Source organism: Hyla sarda, unplaced genomic scaffold, assembly GCF_029499605.1.
Source record: "Hyla sarda isolate aHylSar1 unplaced genomic scaffold, aHylSar1.hap1 scaffold_698, whole genome shotgun sequence".
In the NCBI taxonomy this organism is placed as follows: Eukaryota; Metazoa; Chordata; class Amphibia; order Anura; family Hylidae; genus Hyla; species Hyla sarda.
Window position 1 is genome coordinate 96,151 of NW_026610716.1, and position 18,674 is coordinate 114,824.

General features: G+C 45.7%; 6 non-coding genes and 1 pseudogene across 6 annotated transcripts; all 7 read left to right on the plus strand.

Moving 5' to 3' along the window:
* Positions 1–41: 41 nt before the first annotated feature.
* On the plus strand, positions 42–232 carry LOC130343994 (U2 spliceosomal RNA). The gene has a single exon (XR_008883113.1). It is a non-coding gene; the product is annotated as a U2 spliceosomal RNA (small nuclear RNA).
* Positions 233–2,315: 2,083 nt separating this feature from the next.
* Positions 2,316–2,506, plus strand: LOC130343995 (U2 spliceosomal RNA). Its single transcript, XR_008883114.1, has one exon. It is a non-coding gene; the product is annotated as a U2 spliceosomal RNA (small nuclear RNA).
* Positions 2,507–4,611: 2,105 nt separating this feature from the next.
* Positions 4,612–4,802, plus strand: LOC130343997 (U2 spliceosomal RNA). The gene has a single exon (XR_008883115.1). It is a non-coding gene; the product is annotated as a U2 spliceosomal RNA (small nuclear RNA).
* A 2,170-nt stretch (positions 4,803–6,972) lies between these two features.
* On the plus strand, positions 6,973–7,190 carry LOC130343965 (U2 spliceosomal RNA; annotated as a pseudogene).
* A 5,389-nt stretch (positions 7,191–12,579) lies between these two features.
* LOC130343953 (U2 spliceosomal RNA) lies at positions 12,580–12,765 on the plus strand. Its single transcript, XR_008883083.1, has one exon. It is a non-coding gene; the product is annotated as a U2 spliceosomal RNA (small nuclear RNA).
* A 2,088-nt stretch (positions 12,766–14,853) lies between these two features.
* Positions 14,854–15,044, plus strand: LOC130343998 (U2 spliceosomal RNA). Its single transcript, XR_008883116.1, has one exon. It is a non-coding gene; the product is annotated as a U2 spliceosomal RNA (small nuclear RNA).
* Positions 15,045–17,138: 2,094 nt separating this feature from the next.
* Positions 17,139–17,329, plus strand: LOC130343999 (U2 spliceosomal RNA). The gene has a single exon (XR_008883117.1). It is a non-coding gene; the product is annotated as a U2 spliceosomal RNA (small nuclear RNA).
* Positions 17,330–18,674: the final 1,345 nt, after the last annotated feature.

Consider the following 18,674-nt stretch of genomic DNA (forward strand, 5'->3'; position numbering starts at 1 on the left):
CCCATGAAGGGCACCTTGTTGGGCCCGCCCCTTTCACGGTTATCGCTTCTCGGCCTTTTGGCTAAGATCAAGTGTAGTATCTGTTCTTATCAGTTTAATATCTGATACGTCCCCTATCTGGGGACCATATATTAAATGGATTTTTGAGAACGGGGGCCGATTTCGAAGCTTGCTTCCGTCGCCCTATGCATTGACCCGATATGGCAGTATCTTCGGGTACAGTGCACCACCCCCTTACAGGGTTAAAAAGAAAGATTCCTACTTTCATTGCTACCTGCTTGCTGGCTAGCCAGCTAGCCAGCCCTGTGGGCCTTGCTGCTGCTGCAGCCAAAAAACAAAAGGTGGTGCTGCTGCTGCTGCTTCTGCTGCTTCTGCTTCTGCTTGTGTCTGGCCGCTGTTGGAGCGTCCAGGCACAGGACTTCTGCTGCTGCTGACTAAATGGCCTCCTTAATTGGATCATTTGAGTAGCCAGCACACCTGTGCAGGTAGGGCATGACATGATAGGCAGCTGCCTTGATAGCGGGTGGGTGCTGAATGTTCCTAATTGACAAAATAAGATTAATGCTTATGAAGAAATATAAAATCTCATCCCTTCCCCAATATCGCGCCACACCCCTACCCCTTAATTCCCTGGTTGAACTTGATGGACATATGTCTTTTTTCGACCGTACTAACTATGTAACTATGTAACATAACATGGGGGGGGGGGGGGGGGTCTCCTGGCTGTTCACACAGGTGTGTCATTGCTGTACATTGACCATGCATTGCTTCTGTGGTATTGCAAAGGCAAAGACAAATGCTTCCAGCCATCCATTGCACTAATGGATTGGTCATCAGCTGGCTGTCTATGTCCCGCATCAATATAGACCAAAGTACAGAGGGTTAGGCTATGCTATTGTGCACCTACCTGATGCATCAGAAGGTGCGAGGCCCTTGCTAAATTCTGTGCACAGACTTTGAGATCTATACTTTAGACTGTATCTAAACCTGCTCCAACATGGACTGACATTCTGGCCTACTTTCAGCCGATGCGACTTGTCTGTCGCTGAACAGTCGCTTTTTACGTATTCAGCACCTATGTATAATGTTGTAAAAATGCTCTAGAAGCTAAAGTCGCAGAAATGTCACACATATTTGGCCTGCAACTTTCTGTGCGACAAATTCAGACAGGAAAAATCAGTATAAATCCTTAGAAAATTATCCCCCGGTGTCTCCATCTGCTGGCGGTATTGAATAAGCATTGCTGCACTGATGGGGTATGCATTAGACGAAAAAAAAGAAGAAAAAGAAGAATAATACGCCCAGAAAAGAGGCGAAAAGGAGAAAAACGTAAAAAAACTTGAAAAAAAAGTAAGAGGAAGAGAAGGGAAAAAAAGGTGGAAATGGGTTTAAAAGTGATTTCGGCGGAGAAATATATATATATATATATATATATATATATACGCGCACACACACACATATATATAAACGTATTCTCCGTTGAGATATTGCAGCCGCTGCTGTGTCCAGGCCCAGGAGCCTTAGCACTGTGCTGTGATGTCACTCAATACCACTGACATCACTAGGTGTAAACAACATCTCTCCTTTGCTGTGTATGTGACTATGGAGCTGTTTGGTGATGTCGTCTATTATGGCCTTCATAGAAGCAACAGGAGATTGTTGCATCCATCTAGAACCCTCAGAACTACAGTGCTATGATGTCACTCACTTCCACAGGCCTTGCAGAGTGTAAACAACAACAACCCAGCTTTGTTGTGTATGTAACCATAGGGATTTGTGATGTCACCTAGAACCTTCACAGCAGCGACAGCTTTATGAGGAGCATCAGCACTGCTCTGCCTGAGCAGAACCATCACCGCCATAGGTTGTCAAATAACCCGGGTTTAACCCACACAGGTAAGTCCAATGGGGTGCAGGCATGTCCTCTATGCTTACAGCTTCCCGTGGGTGTTGGTTTGATACCGTTTGGGGACAGCCAAGGAGGCATCTGCAGGCAACAAAGGTAGGTGTGTGCTTGTGTGTGTGTTTCCTATGCAGATCCTAAGCCCAGTGTCACATGCAAGTAGGAGGAGTAAGAAGGGTTCCTGGCAAATCCGGGTTATGGATTGCATTTAAAAAGGCCCCGTGGGAGTGCAATGGGCCCCTGTCTTGCTGCTTAGCAATAATGGTATGGGTTTAGGTTCTGCTGTGTGTACTGGTGGTTGACTGCCCCCCAGCCCAGAGTGTGCATGGAAAATTGTCTGGCAGCCTCCCTGACAGCAAGCAGTGATAGTGCCCATGAAGGGCACCTTGTTGGGCCCGCCCCTTTCACGGTTATCGCTTCTCGGCCTTTTGGCTAAGATCAAGTGTAGTATCTGTTCTTATCAGTTTAATATCTGATACGTCCCCTATCTGGGGACCATATATTAAATGGATTTTTGAGAACGGGGGCCGATTTCGAAGCTTGCTTCCGTCGCCCTATGCATTGACCCGATATGGCAGTATCTTCGGGTACAGTGCACCACCCCCTTACAGGGTTAAAAAGAAAGATTCCTACTTTCATTGCTACCTGCTTGCTGGCTAGCCAGCTAGCCAGCCCTGTGGGCCTTGCTGCTGCTGCAGCCAAAAAACAAAAGGTGGTGCTGCTGCTGCTGCTTCTGCTGCTTCTGCTTCTGCTTGTGTCTGGCCGCTGTTGGAGCGTCCAGGCACAGGACTTCTGCTGCTGCTGACTAAATGGCCTCCTTAATTGGATCATTTGAGTAGCCAGCACACCTGTGCAGGTAGGGCATGACATGATAGGCAGCTGCCTTGATAGCGGGTGGGTGCTGAATGTTCCTAATTGACAAAATAAGATTAATGCTTATGAAGAAATATAAAATCTCATCCCTTCCCCAATATCGCGCCACACCCCTACCCCTTAATTCCCTGGTTGAACTTGATGGACATATGTCTTTTTTCGACCGTACTAACTATGTAACTATGTAACATAACATGGGGGGGGGGGGGGGTCTCCTGGCTGTTCACACAGGTGTGTCATTGCTGTACATTGACCATGCATTGCTTCTGTGGTATTGCAAAGGCAAAGACAAATGCTTCCAGCCATCCATTGCACTAATGGATTGGTCATCAGCTGGCTGTCTATGTCCCGCATCAATATAGACCAAAGTACAGAGGGTTAGGCTATGCTATTGTGCACCTACCTGATGCATCAGAAGGTGCGAGGCCCTTGCTAAATTCTGTGCACAGACTTTGAGATCTATACTTTAGACTGTATCTAAACCTGCTCCAACATGGACTGACATTCTGGCCTACTTTCAGCCGATGCGACTTGTCTGTCGCTGAACAGTCGCTTTTTATGTATTCAGCACCTATGTATAATGTTGTAAAAATGCTCTAGAAGCTAAAGTCGCAGAAATGTCACACATATTTGGCCTGCAACTTTCTGTGCGACAAATTCAGACAGGAAAAATCAGTATAAATCCTTAGAAAATTATCCCCCAGTGTCTCCATCTGCTGGCGGTATTGAATAAGCATTGCTGCACTGATGGGGTATGCATTAGACGAAAAAAAAGAAGAAAAAGAAGAATAATACGCCCAGAAAAGAGGCGAAAAGGAGAAAAACGTAAAAAAACGTGAAAAAAAAGTAAGAGGAAGAGAAGGGAAAAAAAGGTGGAAATGGGTTTAAAAGTGATTTCGGCGGAGAAATATATATATATATATATATATATATATATATATATATATATATATATATATATACGCGCACACACACACATATATATAAACGTATTCTCCGTTGAGATATTGCAGCCGCTGCTGTGTCCAGGCCCAGGAGCCTTAGCACTGTGCTGTGATGTCACTCAATACCACTGACATCACTAGGTGTAAACAACATCTCTCCTTTGCTGTGTATGTGACTATGGAGCTGTTTGGTGATGTCGTCTATTATGGCCTTCATAGAAGCAACAGGAGATTGTTGCATCCATCTAGAACCCTCAGAACTACAGTGCTATGATGTCACTCACTTCCACAGGCCTTGCAGAGTGTAAACAACAACAACCCAGCTTTGTTGTGTATGTAACCATAGGGATTTGTGATGTCACCTAGAACCTTCACAGCAGCGACAGCTTTATGAGGAGCATCAGCACTGCTCTGCCTGAGCAGAACCATCACCGCCATAGGTTGTCAAATAACCCGGGTTTAACCCACACAGGTAAGTCCAATGGGGTGCAGGCATGTCCTCTATGCTTACAGCTTCCCGTGGGTGTTGGTTTGATACCGTTTGGGGACAGCCAAGGAGGCATCTGCAGGCAACAAAGGTAGGTGTGTGCTTGTGTGTGTGTTTCCTATGCAGATCCTAAGCCCAGTGTCACATGCAAGTAGGAGGAGTAAGAAGGGTTCCTGGCAAATCCGGGTTATGGATTGCATTTAAAAAGGCCCCGTGGGAGTGCAATGGGCCCCTGTCTTGCTGCTTAGCAATAATGGTATGGGTTTAGGTTCTGCTGTGTGTACTGGTGGTTGACTGCCCCCCAGCCCAGAGTGTGCATGGAAAATTGTCTGGCAGCCTCCCTGACAGCAAGCAGTGATAGTGCCCATGAAGGGCACCTTGTTGGGCCCGCCCCTTTCACGGTTATCGCTTCTCGGCCTTTTGGCTAAGATCAAGTGTAGTATCTGTTCTTATCAGTTTAATATCTGATACGTCCCCTATCTGGGGACCATATATTAAATGGATTTTTGAGAACGGGGGCCGATTTCGAAGCTTGCTTCCGTCGCCCTATGCATTGACCCGATATGGCAGTATCTTCGGGTACAGTGCACCACCCCCTTACAGGGTTAAAAAGAAAGATTCCTACTTTCATTGCTGCTGCTGCAGCCAAAAAACAAAAGGTGGTGCTGCTGCTGCTTCTGCTGCTTCTGCTTCTGCTTGTGTCTGGCCGCTGTTGGAGCGTCCAGGCACAGGACTTCTGCTGCTGCTGACTAAATGGCCTCCTTAATTGGATCATTTGAGTAGCCAGCACACCTGTGCAGGTAGGGCATGACATGATAGGCAGCTGCCTTGATAGCGGGTGGGTGCTGAATGTTCCTAATTGACAAAATAAGATTAATGCTTATGAAGAAATATAAAATCTCATCCCTTCCCCAATATCGCGCCACACCCCTACCCCTTAATTCCCTGGTTGAACTTGATGGACATATGTCTTTTTTCGACCGTACTAACTATGTAACTATGTAACATAACATGGGGGGGGGGGGGTCTCCTGGCTGTTCACACAGGTGTGTCATTGCTGTACATTGACCATGCATTGCTTCTGTGGTATTGCAAAGGCAAAGACAAATGCTTCCAGCCATCCATTGCACTAATGGATTGGTCATCAGCTGGCTGTCTATGTCCCGCATCAATATAGACCAAAGTACAGAGGGTTAGGCTATGCTATTGTGCACCTACCTGATGCATCAGAAGGTGCGAGGCCCTTGCTAAATTCTGTGCACAGACTTTGAGATCTATACTTTAGACTGTATCTAAACCTGCTCCAACATGGACTGACATTCTGGCCTACTTTCAGCCGATGCGACTTGTCTGTCGCTGAACAGTCGCTTTTTATGTATTCAGCACCTATGTATAATGTTGTAAAAATGCTCTAGAAGCTAAAGTCGCAGAAATGTCACACATATTTGGCCTGCAACTTTCTGTGCGACAAATTCAGACAGGAAAAATCAGTATAAATCCTTAGAAAATTATCCCCCAGTGTCTCCATCTGCTGGCGGTATTGAATAAGCATTGCTGCACTGATGGGGTATGCATTAGACGAAAAAAAAGAAGAAAAAGAAGAATAATACGCCCAGAAAAGAGGCGAAAAGGAGAAAAACGTAAAAAAACGTGAAAAAAAAGTAAGAGGAAGAGAAGGGAAAAAAAGGTGGAAATGGGTTTAAAAGTGATTTCGGCGGAGAAATATATATATATATATATATATATATATATATATATATATATATATACGCGCACACACACACATATATATAAACGTATTCTCCGTTGAGATATTGCAGCCGCTGCTGTGTCCAGGCCCAGGAGCCTTAGCACTGTGCTGTGATGTCACTCAATACCACTGACATCACTAGGTGTAAACAACATCTCTCCTTTGCTGTGTATGTGACTATGGAGCTGTTTGGTGATGTCGTCTATTATGGCCTTCATAGAAGCAACAGGAGATTGTTGCATCCATCTAGAACCCTCAGAACTACAGTGCTATGATGTCACTCACTTCCACAGGCCTTGCAGAGTGTAAACAACAACAACCCAGCTTTGTTGTGTATGTAACCATAGGGATTTGTGATGTCACCTAGAACCTTCACAGCAGCGACAGCTTTATGAGGAGCATCAGCACTGCTCTGCCTGAGAAGAAATATAAAATCTCATCCCTTCCCCAATATCGCGCCACACCCCTACCCCTTAATTCCCTGGTTGAACTTGATGGACATATGTCTTTTTTCGACCGTACTAACTATGTAACTATGTAACTATGTAACCATCACCGCCATAGGTTGTCAAATAACCCGGGTTTAACCCACACAGGTAAGTCCAATGGGGTGCAGGCATGTCCTCTATGCTTACAGCTTCCCGTGGGTCTTGGTTTGATACCGTTTGGGGACAGCCAAGGAGGCATCTGCAGGCAACAAAGGTAGGTGTGTGCTTGTGTGTGTGTTTCCTATGCAGATCCTAAGCCCAGTGTCACATGCAAGTAGGAGGAGTAAGAAGGGTTCCTGGCAAATCCGGGTTATGGATTGCATTTAAAAAGGCCCCGTGGGAGTGCAATGGGCCCCTGTCTTGCTGCTTAGCAATAATGGTATGGGTTTAGGTTCTGCTGTGTGTACTGGTGGTTGACTGCCCCCCAGCCCAGAGTGTGCATGGAAAATTGTCTGGCAGCCTCCCTGACAGCAAGCAGTGATAGTGCCCATGAAGGGCACCTTGTTGGGCCCGCCCCTTTCACGGTTATCGCTTCTCGGCCTTTTGGCTAAGATCAAGTGTAGTATCTGCATTTGGTCTGGTCGGAAGGTGTCTGTGGTACCCCGCTTCTCGGCCTTGGGGGATTGTCTCTCCTTACGGAGGGACTTCACCCCCTTGCTGCTATTGGGGAGCGGGCTTAGTCCACGGACAACGGGTTGCGATCCCCCTGTCTCTGGGACCTTGTGTCTCAGAAGGCATTTTCGGTACGTTGAGCGTTACCTGTAGCTTCGGAAGCACCTAGGGTACCCCCGACCTCTGCCTTGGGTAAGGGTTCCGCTTTTATAGCGGGATTCCGAGCCCCTGCTGCTATTGGGGAAGGGGCTTAGTCCCTGGGTGTGGAAGATGCCGTTCTCCTGGGCTTTCCCCTCTGGGGAAATGTCGATGCGAAATACCATCCGCATAGAGGTGTCGGAGAGCCATCGTCAGTTGAAGAACCTCCGCTTCATTGCGGAGGTGATTCTTCTTGACTACTTCCGCCTCAACAGGGAGGACATCCTGTGTCTAAATGACCAGGAAAGCCGTGGCCTGTATACCGTCACCTTCACGGCCACGGCGTGTTGCGATAACATCTATGCAACCTTGTCTGGTGCGGACCAGAGGGACGATCGACTCGACGGTCTTTCGTTCCAGTTCCTCTATGGTGAGGAACATATACCGTTGGTGGTGGATATGCACAGCCCTCATGTGACCACGGAGGATATAGCCACTTTTCTTCGGCGATACTGCGAAGAGGTGCGATTCGCAAACAAAATCTTGAACTCCGTGCGGTTCTGGAACGGCAAGAGGAAGTTCTGGGTCAAGCTCCGTAAGGATCCCGGTGGTATTGGGGGTCTTTGCCATCCGCCCCCAAATTTTGCCATCGGGAGAGTTCGGGGCTTCCTGTTCTATCCTCAAATGCCTATGTATTGCCGAAATTGCTTGAGGTTTGGCCACACCCAGGAGACCTGCGGCGCGGAGCGTGTGATTCGCTGCAATAGGTGTGGCCAAGAAGGTCACATAGCCTCAAGATGTAGCCATACGATAAGGTGCAACCTCTGCGGAGAGGAAAATCACGATTTTAATTCCTGTCCCCATAAAGCAAAAACTACGATGGGTGGGTCAAGGCTGGGCCCACCCAAAGAGGGGACAGGACAAAAGACGTCCTTTTTTAAGATGCCCAAACCCCAGATGGCAGGTACTGATGGGTCCAGGCCCAAGACCTCTGGTGCTCCATCGGGGGGCCCACCGGTGGTAGTGCTAGGGGGAGGCCATGGGGATTCCACGAAGCCCGGGCGGGTGATCGAGTTTACTGCCCGGGAAATTGAAAGACGTCGATCGACTTCCTACCTGGCTCAAGAGCCCGCCGAAACTTCTGAAGGGGGCTCACCTGTGGCGGGTGGCAGCCGACGGGCCTCGGTGGGGGCAAAAGTGGACCCAAAATTGCAGCATAAGCCAGGTACTGGCTTGGCCCAGGGTCGCCCTGCTCCGGACGAAGAGGCCCCGGTGAAAGCCCGCCGGAAGGGGAGCCAGGTGGCCAGGTCTGAGCCCGGTCCTGTTACTCCGCCTATACAGGACAGGGCCAAGAAGACAAGTGGCGCCAAACCAGGGTTTGCTGCCCCGCCAGCAGTGGACCCGGTGGGTAAAACTGGCCATCGTCGATCGATGGGGAAGTTGGAGCAACAGTCCTCAGCAACGCTTGCTGGGGAACAAGCGATGAAAACTTCCCAAGGTAGCGGCAAAGGTTCCGGAAAAGAGGCCTCACAGGCCCCTGTGCAGCAGTTCCAGTCGTCAAATGATGAAAGAAGACGCAGATCCATCAGCCGGGGGCCAGAGATTACATCGAGTGAGAGCAACACAGAGGATATGGACAGCAGTGTGACATTTAAAAGACAAAGAGAAGAAGAAGAGGAAGACATTCAAAGGAAAGCGGCGTGCCGTAGTTCGGACGAGAGCGAGCTCAGGGTCGGGGCATCATCGATCTCAAGCTCCGACCCTCAGAACATCAAGGAGCTGATGACCCCGCAGGCGGGGGATGACGGTACGCAGCTTATTATTGACTTTGATTCTCCAAGCACGGACTCTCCATAAACTATGCCTATCCCTGTAAAAATTGCCTCACTCAATGTGAGGTCCTTAAAGAGCCCTGATCGCAGGGCTGCTTTATTTTCTTATCTAGAGACATGTGACTTTGACCTTTGCCTGCTACAAGAATGTGGAATCCCTAGTAAAATGGACTATAAAGACTTAAAAGAAGACTGGAAGCTGGGCCCATCCATATGGTCCGGTGCAAATGACTGTCGTTCTGTGGGTGTTGGGCTGCTCTGCCGAGGCCAGTCCTTTTCTATTCATACAGTAACTGAGATTGTGCCTGGCAGAGCTCTTTTAATTCATCTATATTTTAATGGACTTTTAATTCGTGTTTTAAATGTGTATGCCCCTCCTGATAAACAGGAGCGGGCAGAACTATTTGAAATTTTACCACTGTTTTGTGTTGGGTCTTCCCCCCTGCTGGTGGGAGGTGATTTTAACTGCATACGTGATGGGGAACACCGGCAGGGTGGGGATATTAATCGTAAAGACCGCACTTCTTACCTGCTTAAAAATTTTATTGATGATTTTAATTTGAAAGATTGCTGGAAGGATCTCTTGCCGGAGGACCCAGGCGCCACATGGTCCAATGGAAGAGTGAGCTCCAGAATCGATTTTATTTTTTCCTCTAGAGCTTTTAAACCCCTGAAATGCACGCTCGAGCAGAATATCTTCTCTGATCATAAGCTCCTCTTGGTGGGCCTGGAGCTAGAGGGGGAGCAAAAAGCAAAAAGGGGCCTCTGGAGATTAAACACCACACTCCTAGAGGACCCTGAGATAAAAGAGGAGTTTGTGCGGACCTACCAATGCTGGCAATCACAAAGAAAACCCCACGAGCCTATGCTGCACTGGTGGGAGGGCACCAAATCTAAAATCAGATTTTTTTTTATCAAAGCAGGTAAGAAGAAGGCAAAAATGGAAAAACAGTGGTTTTATGTTCTTAACATGCGTTTAAATGTACTTTTTAAATTGAAAGAAGCTGGTATGGATGTAGAAAATGATATTTTAAACCTTAAAACTGAAATAAAACATGCCATAGAAAAGAAAGGGAAACAAATCATTTTTAACTCACATGTGCAGCACCTGGAGGAGGGCGAGAAATGTTCCCGTTTCTTTTTTAAAAAAGTGATGAATAGGAGGGATATCATCCAAAACCTTGAGGGTGAATCCACTCCAAAAGGCATGTTAGATGCAGTTTTTAACTTCTACCAGCTTCTTTTTAATAAGAAAGATCTTAATCCATCCTTTTTAGAACATGTTCTTAATTCCCTTGATTTTAAGCTAGATGTTTTAGACCAGGAGGTTTTATCCCGTGATCTTAACTTAGATGAACTTTTATTTGTTTTTAAAAGTTTTTCTAGTGGGAAGGCCCCTGGGGAAGATGGTTTACCCATCGAATTTTATTTAGCTTTTTGGGATATTTTAAAGGATGATATGGTTTTATTGTATAAAGAAACTTTTATTGTTAATGAACTTCCCCCTTCCTGGAGGAGGGGGATTGTATCATTACTTTTTAAAAAGGGTGAAAAGGATATGCTAAAAAATTGGCGCCCCATCACACTTTTAAATGTTGATTATAAAGTTTTAGCCAAGTTATTAGCTGTCCGTTTTAAACCTTTTATTCATAAATTAATTCACCCAAATCAGGTTTGTGGGGTACCTGGAAGGTCTATAGCTGAATCCCTAAATATTTTAAGAGATGTTTTATGGTATTTTAAGGATAGAAATCAAACTGTAGCAATTTTATCCTTAGACTTTGAAAAAGCCTTTGATAGGGTCTCCCATGAATACCTGTTTTTAGTTCTTAAAAAGATGGCAGTGCCTGAAACGATTTTAAGCCGAATCATGCTTTTATACCGATCCTGTTTTAGTCAAGTCTCTGTTAATGGCTTTTTAACCAGCGGTGTTCCTCTTTTATCAGGTGTCAAACAGGGCTGCCCCCTGTCCCCACTCCTTTTTATTTGCGCAATCGAACCACTGATGGCCCTCCTCAGAAAAGACCGGGTAGTAAGAGGCGTACCGATACCTGGTGGAGGAGGGACCCATCTAAAGGTGTTGGGGTACATGGATGATGTCACCATACTGTGCCCGGACTCTCCATCCATGAGGGGGGCATTGAGGAACACCAGCTATTTCTGCGAGGTCTCTGGTTTTAAGCTAAACACAGATAAATGTGACTGTTTTTATATTGGCTCCTGGGATTCATCCATCACCCCAGGAGTCACAATGCAACAGGATCAAATTAAAGTTTTAGGTATTGTTTTTAACCAGGTCAATGATGGGAGCCCTAACTGGGATTCAGCTATAGCTAAGATGGAGAAGAAGATTTTAATGTGGAATCTTAGAAACCTTACCATGGAGGGGAAGATTTTAATAATAAAGATGGTTTTACTCCCTATTATGCTATACATTGCCATGGTATTTCCTCCATCTATTTTATACATTAAAAAAGTAACTAGAATTGTTTTTACTTTTTTATGGGGTTCAAAAATGGAGAAATTAAAGCGTGATTTTATGTACAAAAGTAAAGATAATGGCGGGAAAGATGTTCCTAACCTTTTTACTTTCTTTTACATAAAGTATTTCTGTTTCTGTTTTAAAATTATTAAATCCGATGGCATTTTTAGCTGCTTTTTAAGGTACGCTGCGGGCATGGTTTTTAAAAGATGGTTGCGCATCCCTCTGAACGCTCCGGTGCTTCTGTGTCCCCCAAAACATTATGTGGTGTTGGAAAAGACAGTCAGGCTCCTAGGTCTCCAAGATTTGGAGCCTGACATACTGGGGGACCAGAGAAAGGTATCAAAGGTCCTCAGGCGGAGTGAGGTTACCCTGGCAGTGTCCAATTTCACACAGGCAAGATCCAAAAAGGTATGGCGGAACGTGTACGGGAAGTTTCTGGCGAATGTACACAGGGATCTTGCCTGGGCAATCGTCCACCAGTGCCTCCCTACTCGTGAGTTTCAGCACAGGCGAGGACTGGTGGCGAGAGCCAAGTGCCCGAGAGATGGCTGCGGAGTGGACGAAACGGTGCTGCACATATTTTGGAACTGCCCTTTTGCACGGGAGCTTTGGAGGAAGGTAGGCCCACTTTTGAAGTGGGCCTGCGGCCTAAAAGATTTTAATCACGAATGTGTCTTTTACGGTCTTTTTAACTGCCCCAATTTTAAACAGCAGATGATCTGCTGGATGATTATTAATTGTTTTAAAAATGCCATCTGGAAAGTTAGGAACATCTTACTTTTTAAACATGATTTTATTGATGTTAAAAACTGTATAAAGCTGGCCCTGAGTGAGATGTACATCTATTACCTAAGAGACAAGAAACAGTTGGGGGCCAGCGAGGCAGCATCCATGTGGTGTCTGCCTCTATGGAACGAAATAACAGTATAATCAGTTTTTATGACATTTGTATAATGTTTTATCCTGCCATTTTTATTTTTTCTCCTTTTATTACTGGTTTTATTATTTGTATTTTAAAACTTTTGTGAACCTTTTATTATTTTGCATTTTAAATTTTGTATGGTTTCTTATTTATTCAATAAAATTTTGTTGAAACCTTATCTGTTCTTATCAGTTTAATATCTGATACGTCCCCTATCTGGGGACCATATATTAAATGGATTTTTGAGAACGGGGGCCGATTTCGAAGCTTGCTTCCGTCGCCCTATGCATTGACCCGATATGGCAGTATCTTCGGGTACAGTGCACCACCCCCTTACAGGGTTAAAAAGAAAGATTCCTACTTTCATTGCTACCTGCTTGCTGGCTAGCCAGCTAGCCAGCCCTGTGGGCCTTGCTGCTGCTGCAGCCAAAAAACAAAAGGTGGTGCTGCTGCTGCTTCTGCTGCTTCTGCTTCTGCTTGTGTCTGGCCGCTGTTGGAGCGTCCAGGCACAGGACTTCTGCTGCTGCTGACTAAATGGCCTCCTTAATTGGATCATTTGAGTAGCCAGCACACCTGTGCAGGTAGGGCATGACATGATAGGCAGCTGCCTTGATAGCGGGTGGGTGCTGAATGTTCCTAATTGACAAAATAAGATTAATGCTTATGAAGAAATATAAAATCTCATCCCTTCCCCAATATCGCGCCACACCCCTACCCCTTAATTCCCTGGTTGAACTTGATGGACATATGTCTTTTTTCGACCGTACTAACTATGTAACTATGTAACATAACATGGGGGGGGGGGGGTCTCCTGGCTGTTCACACAGGTGTGTCATTGCTGTACATTGACCATGCATTGCTTCTGTGGTATTGCAAAGGCAAAGACAAATGCTTCCAGCCATCCATTGCACTAATGGATTGGTCATCAGCTGGCTGTCTATGTCCCGCATCAATATAGACCAAAGTACAGAGGGTTAGGCTATGCTATTGTGCACCTACCTGATGCATCAGAAGGTGCGAGGCCCTTGCTAAATTCTGTGCACAGACTTTGAGATCTATACTTTAGACTGTATCTAAACCTGCTCCAACATGGACTGACATTCTGGCCTACTTTCAGCCGATGCGACTTGTCTGTCGCTGAACAGTCGCTTTTTATGTATTCAGCACCTATGTATAATGTTGTAAAAATGCTCTAGAAGCTAAAGTCGCAGAAATGTCACACATATTTGGCCTGCAACTTTCTGTGCGACAAATTCAGACAGGAAAAATCAGTATAAATCCTTAGAAAATTATCCCCCAGTGTCTCCATCTGCTGGCGGTATTGAATAAGCATTGCTGCACTGATGGGGTATGCATTAGACGAAAAAAAAGAAGAAAAAGAAGAATAATACGCCCAGAAAAGAGGCGAAAAGGAGAAAAACGTAAAAAAACGTGAAAAAAAAGTAAGAGGAAGAGAAGGGAAAAAAAGGTGGAAATGGGTTTAAAAGTGATTTCGGCGGAGAAATATATATATATATATATATATATATATATATATATATATATACGCGCACACACACACATATATATAAACGTATTCTCCGTTGAGATATTGCAGCCGCTGCTGTGTCCAGGCCCAGGAGCCTTAGCACTGTGCTGTGATGTCACTCAATACCACTGACATCACTAGGTGTAAACAACATCTCTCCTTTGCTGTGTATGTGACTATGGAGCTGTTTGGTGATGTCGTCTATTATGGCCTTCATAGAAGCAACAGGAGATTGTTGCATCCATCTAGAACCCTCAGAACTACAGTGCTATGATGTCACTCACTTCCACAGGCCTTGCAGAGTGTAAACAACAACAACCCAGCTTTGTTGTATATGTAACCATAGGGATTTGTGATGTCACCTAGAACCTTCACAGCAGCGACAGCTTTATGAGGAGCATCAGCACTGCTCTGCCTGAGCAGAACCATCACCGCCATAGGTTGTCAAATAACCCGGGTTTAACCCACACAGGTAAGTCCAATGGGGTGCAGGCATGTCCTCTATGCTTACAGCTTCCCGTGGGTGTTGGTTTGATACCGTTTGGGGACAGCCAAGGAGGCATCTGCAGGCAACAAAGGTAGGTGTGTGCTTGTGTGTGTGTTTCCTATGCAGATCCTAAGCCCAGTGTCACATGCAAGTAGGAGGAGTAAGAAGGGTTCCTGGCAAATCCGGGTTATGGATTGCATTTAAAAAGGCCCCGTGGGAGTGCAATGGGCCCCTGTCTTGCTGCTTAGCAATAATGGTATGGGTTTAGGTTCTGCTGTGTGTACTGGTGGTTGACTGCCCCCCAGCCCAGAGTGTGCATGGAAAATTGTCTGGCAGCCTCCCTGACAGCAAGCAGTGATAGTGCCCATGAAGGGCACCTTCTTGGGCCCGCCCCTTTCACGGTTATCGCTTCTCGGCCTTTTGGCTAAGATCAAGTGTAGTATCTGTTCTTATCAGTTTAATATCTGATACGTCCCCTATCTGGGGACCATATATTAAATGGATTTTTGAGAACGGGGGCCGATTTCGAAGCTTGCTTCCGTCGCCCTATGCATTGACCCGATATGGCAGTATCTTCGGGTACAGTGCACCACCCCCTTACAGGGTTAAAAAGAAAGATTCCTACTTTCATTGCTACCTGCTTGCTGGCTAGCCAGCTAGCCAGCCCTGTGGGCCTTGCTGCTGCTGCAGCCAAAAAACAAAAGGTGGTGCTGCTGCTGCTTCTGCTTCTGCTTGTGTCTGGCCGCTGTTGGAGCGTCCAGGCACAGGACTTCTGCTGCTGCTGACTAAATGGCCTCTTTAATTGGATCATTTGAGTAGCCAGCACACCTGTGCAGGTACGGCATGACATGATAGGCAGCTGCCTTGATAGCGGGTGGGTGCTGAATGTTCCTAATTGACAAAATAAGATTAATGCTTATGAAGAAATATAAAATCTCATCCCTTCCCCAATATCGCGCCACACCCCTACCCCTTAATTCCCTGGTTGAACTTGATGGACATATGTCTTTTTTCGACCGTACTAACTATGTAACTATGTAACATAACATGGGGGGGGGGGGGGTCTCCTGGCTGTTCACACAGGTGTGTCATTGCTGTACATTGACCATGCATTGCTTCAGTGGTATTGCAAAGGCAAAGACAAATGCTTCCAGCCATCCATTGCACTAATGGATTGGTCATCAGCTGGCTGTCTATGTCCCGCATCAATATAGACCAAAGTACAGAGGGTTAGGCTATGCTATTGTGCACCTACCTGATGCATCAGAAGGTGCGAGGCCCTTGCTAAATTCTGTGCACAGACTTTGAGATCTATACTTTAGACTGTATCTAAACCTGCTCCAACATGGACTGACATTCTGGCCTACTTTCAGCCGATGCGACTTGTCTGTCGCTGAACAGTCGCTTTTTATGTATTCAGCACCTATGTATAATGTTGTAAAAATGCTCTAGAAGCTAAAGTCGCAGAAATGTCACACATATTTGGCCTGCAACTTTCTGTGCGACAAATTCAGACAGGAAAAATCAGTATAAATCCTTAGAAAATTATCCCCCAGTGTCTCCATCTGCTGGCGGTATTGAATAAGCATTGCTGCACTGATGGGGTATGCATTAGACGAAAAAAAAGAAGAAAAAGAAGAATAATACGCCCAGAAAAGAGGCGAAAAGGAGAAAAACGTAAAAAAACGTGAAAAAAAAGTAAGAGGAAGAGAAGGGAAAAAAAGGTGGAAATGGGTTTAAAAGTGATTTCGGCGGAGAAATATATATATATATATATATATATATATATATATATATATATATATATATATATATACGCGCACACACACACATATATATAAACGTATTCTCCGTTGAGATATTGCAGCCGCTGCTGTGTCCAGGCCCAGGAGCCTTAGCACTGTGCTGTGATGTCACTCAATACCACTGACATCACTAGGTGTAAACAACATCTCTCCTTTGCTGTGTATGTGACTATGGAGCTGTTTGGTGATGTTGTCTATTATGGCCTTCATAGAAGCAACAGGAGATTGTTGCATCCATCTAGAACCCTCAGAACTACAGTGCTATGATGTCACTCACTTCCACAGGCCTTGCAGAGTGTAAACAACAACAACCCAGCTTTGTTGTGTATGTAACCATAGGGATTTGTGATGTCACCTAGAACCTTCACAGCAGCGACAGCTTTATGAGGAGCATCAGCACTGCTCTGCCTGAGCAGAACCATCACCGCCATAGGTTGTCAAATAACCCGGGTTTAACCCACACAGGTAAGTCCAATGGGGTGCAGGCATGTCCTCTATGCTTACAGCTTCCCGTGGGTGTTGGTTTGATACCGTTTGGGGACAGCCAAGGAGGCATCTGCAGGCAACAAAGGTAGGTGTGTGCTTGTGTGTGTGTTTCCTATGCAGATCCTAAGCCCAGTGTCACATGCAAGTAGGAGGAGTAAGAAGGGTTCCTGGCAAATCCGGGTTATGGATTGCATTTAAAAAGGCCCCGTGGGAGTGCAATGGGCCCCTGTCTTGCTGCTTAGCAATAATGGTATGGGTTTAGGTTCTGCTGTGTGTACTGGTGGTTGACTGCCCCCCAGCCCAGAGTGTGCATGGAAAATTGTCTGGCAGCCTCCCTGACAGCAAGCAGTGATAGTGCCCATGAAGGGCACCTTGTTGGGCCCGCCCCTTTCACGGTTATCGCTTCTCGGCCTTTTGGCTAAGATCAAGTGTAGTATCTGTTCTTATCAGTTTAATATCTGATACGTCCCCTATCTGGGGACCATATATTAAATGGATTTTTGAGAACGGGGGCCGATTTCGAAGCTTGCTTCCGTCGCCCTATGCATTGACCCGATATGGCAGTATCTTCGGGTACAGTGCACCACCCCCTTACAGGGTTAAAAAGAAAGATTCCTACTTTCATTGCTACCTGCTTGCTGGCTAGCCAGCTAGCCAGCCCTGTGGGCCTTGCTGCTGCTGCAGCCAAAAAACAAAAGGTGGTGCTGCTGCTGCTTCTGCTGCTTCTGCTTCTGCTTGTGTCTGGCCGCTGTTGGAGCGTCCAGGCACAGGACTTCTGCTGCTGCTGACTAAATGGCCTCCTTAATTGGATCATTTGAGTAGCCAGCACACCTGTGCAGGTAGGGCATGACATGATAGGCAGCTGCCTTGATAGCGGGTGGGTGCTGAATGTTCCTAATTGACAAAATAAGATTAATGCTTATGAAGAAATATAAAATCTCATCCCTTCCCCAATATCGCGCCACACCCCTACCCCTTAATTCCCTGGTTGAACTTGATGGACATATGTCTTTTTTCGACCGTACTAACTATGTAACTATGTAACATAACATGGGGGGGGGGTCTCCTGGCTGTTCACACAGGTGTGTCATTGCTGTACATTGACCATGCATTGCTTCTGTGGTATTGCAAAGGCAAAGACAAATGCTTCCAGCCATCCATTGCACTAATGGATTGGTCATCAGCTGGCTGTCTATGTCCCGCATCAATATAGACCAAAGTACAGAGGGTTAGGCTATGCTATTGTGCACCTACCTGATGCATCAGAAGGTGCGAGGCCCTTGCTAAATTCTGTGCACAGACTTTGAGATCTATACTTTAGACTGTATCTAAACCTGCTCCAACATGGACTGACATTCTGGCCTACTTTCAGCCGATGCGACTTGTCTGTCGCTGAACAGTCGCTTTTTATGTATTCAGCACCTATGTATAATGTTGTAAAAATGCTCTAGAAGCTAAAGTCGCAGAAATGTCACACATATTTGGCCTGCAACTTTCTGTGCGACAAATTCAGACAGGAAAAATCAGTATAAATCCTTAGAAAATTATCCCCCAGTGTCTCCATCTGCTGGCGGTATTGAATAAGCATTGCTGCACTGATGGGGTATGCATTAGACGAAAAAAAAGAAGAAAAAGAAGAATAATACGCCCAGAAAAGAGGCGAAAAGGAGAAAAACGTAAAAAAAACGTGAAAAAAAAGTAAGAGGAAGAGAAGGGAAAAAAAGGTGGAAATGGGTTTAAAAGTGATTTCGGCGGAGAAATATATATATATATATATATATATATATATATATATATATATACGCGCACACACACACATATATATAAACGTATTCCCCGTTGAGATATTGCAGCCGCTGCTGTGTCCAGGCCCAGGAGCCTTAGCACTGTGCTGTGATGTCACTCAATACCACTGACATCACTAGGTGTAAACA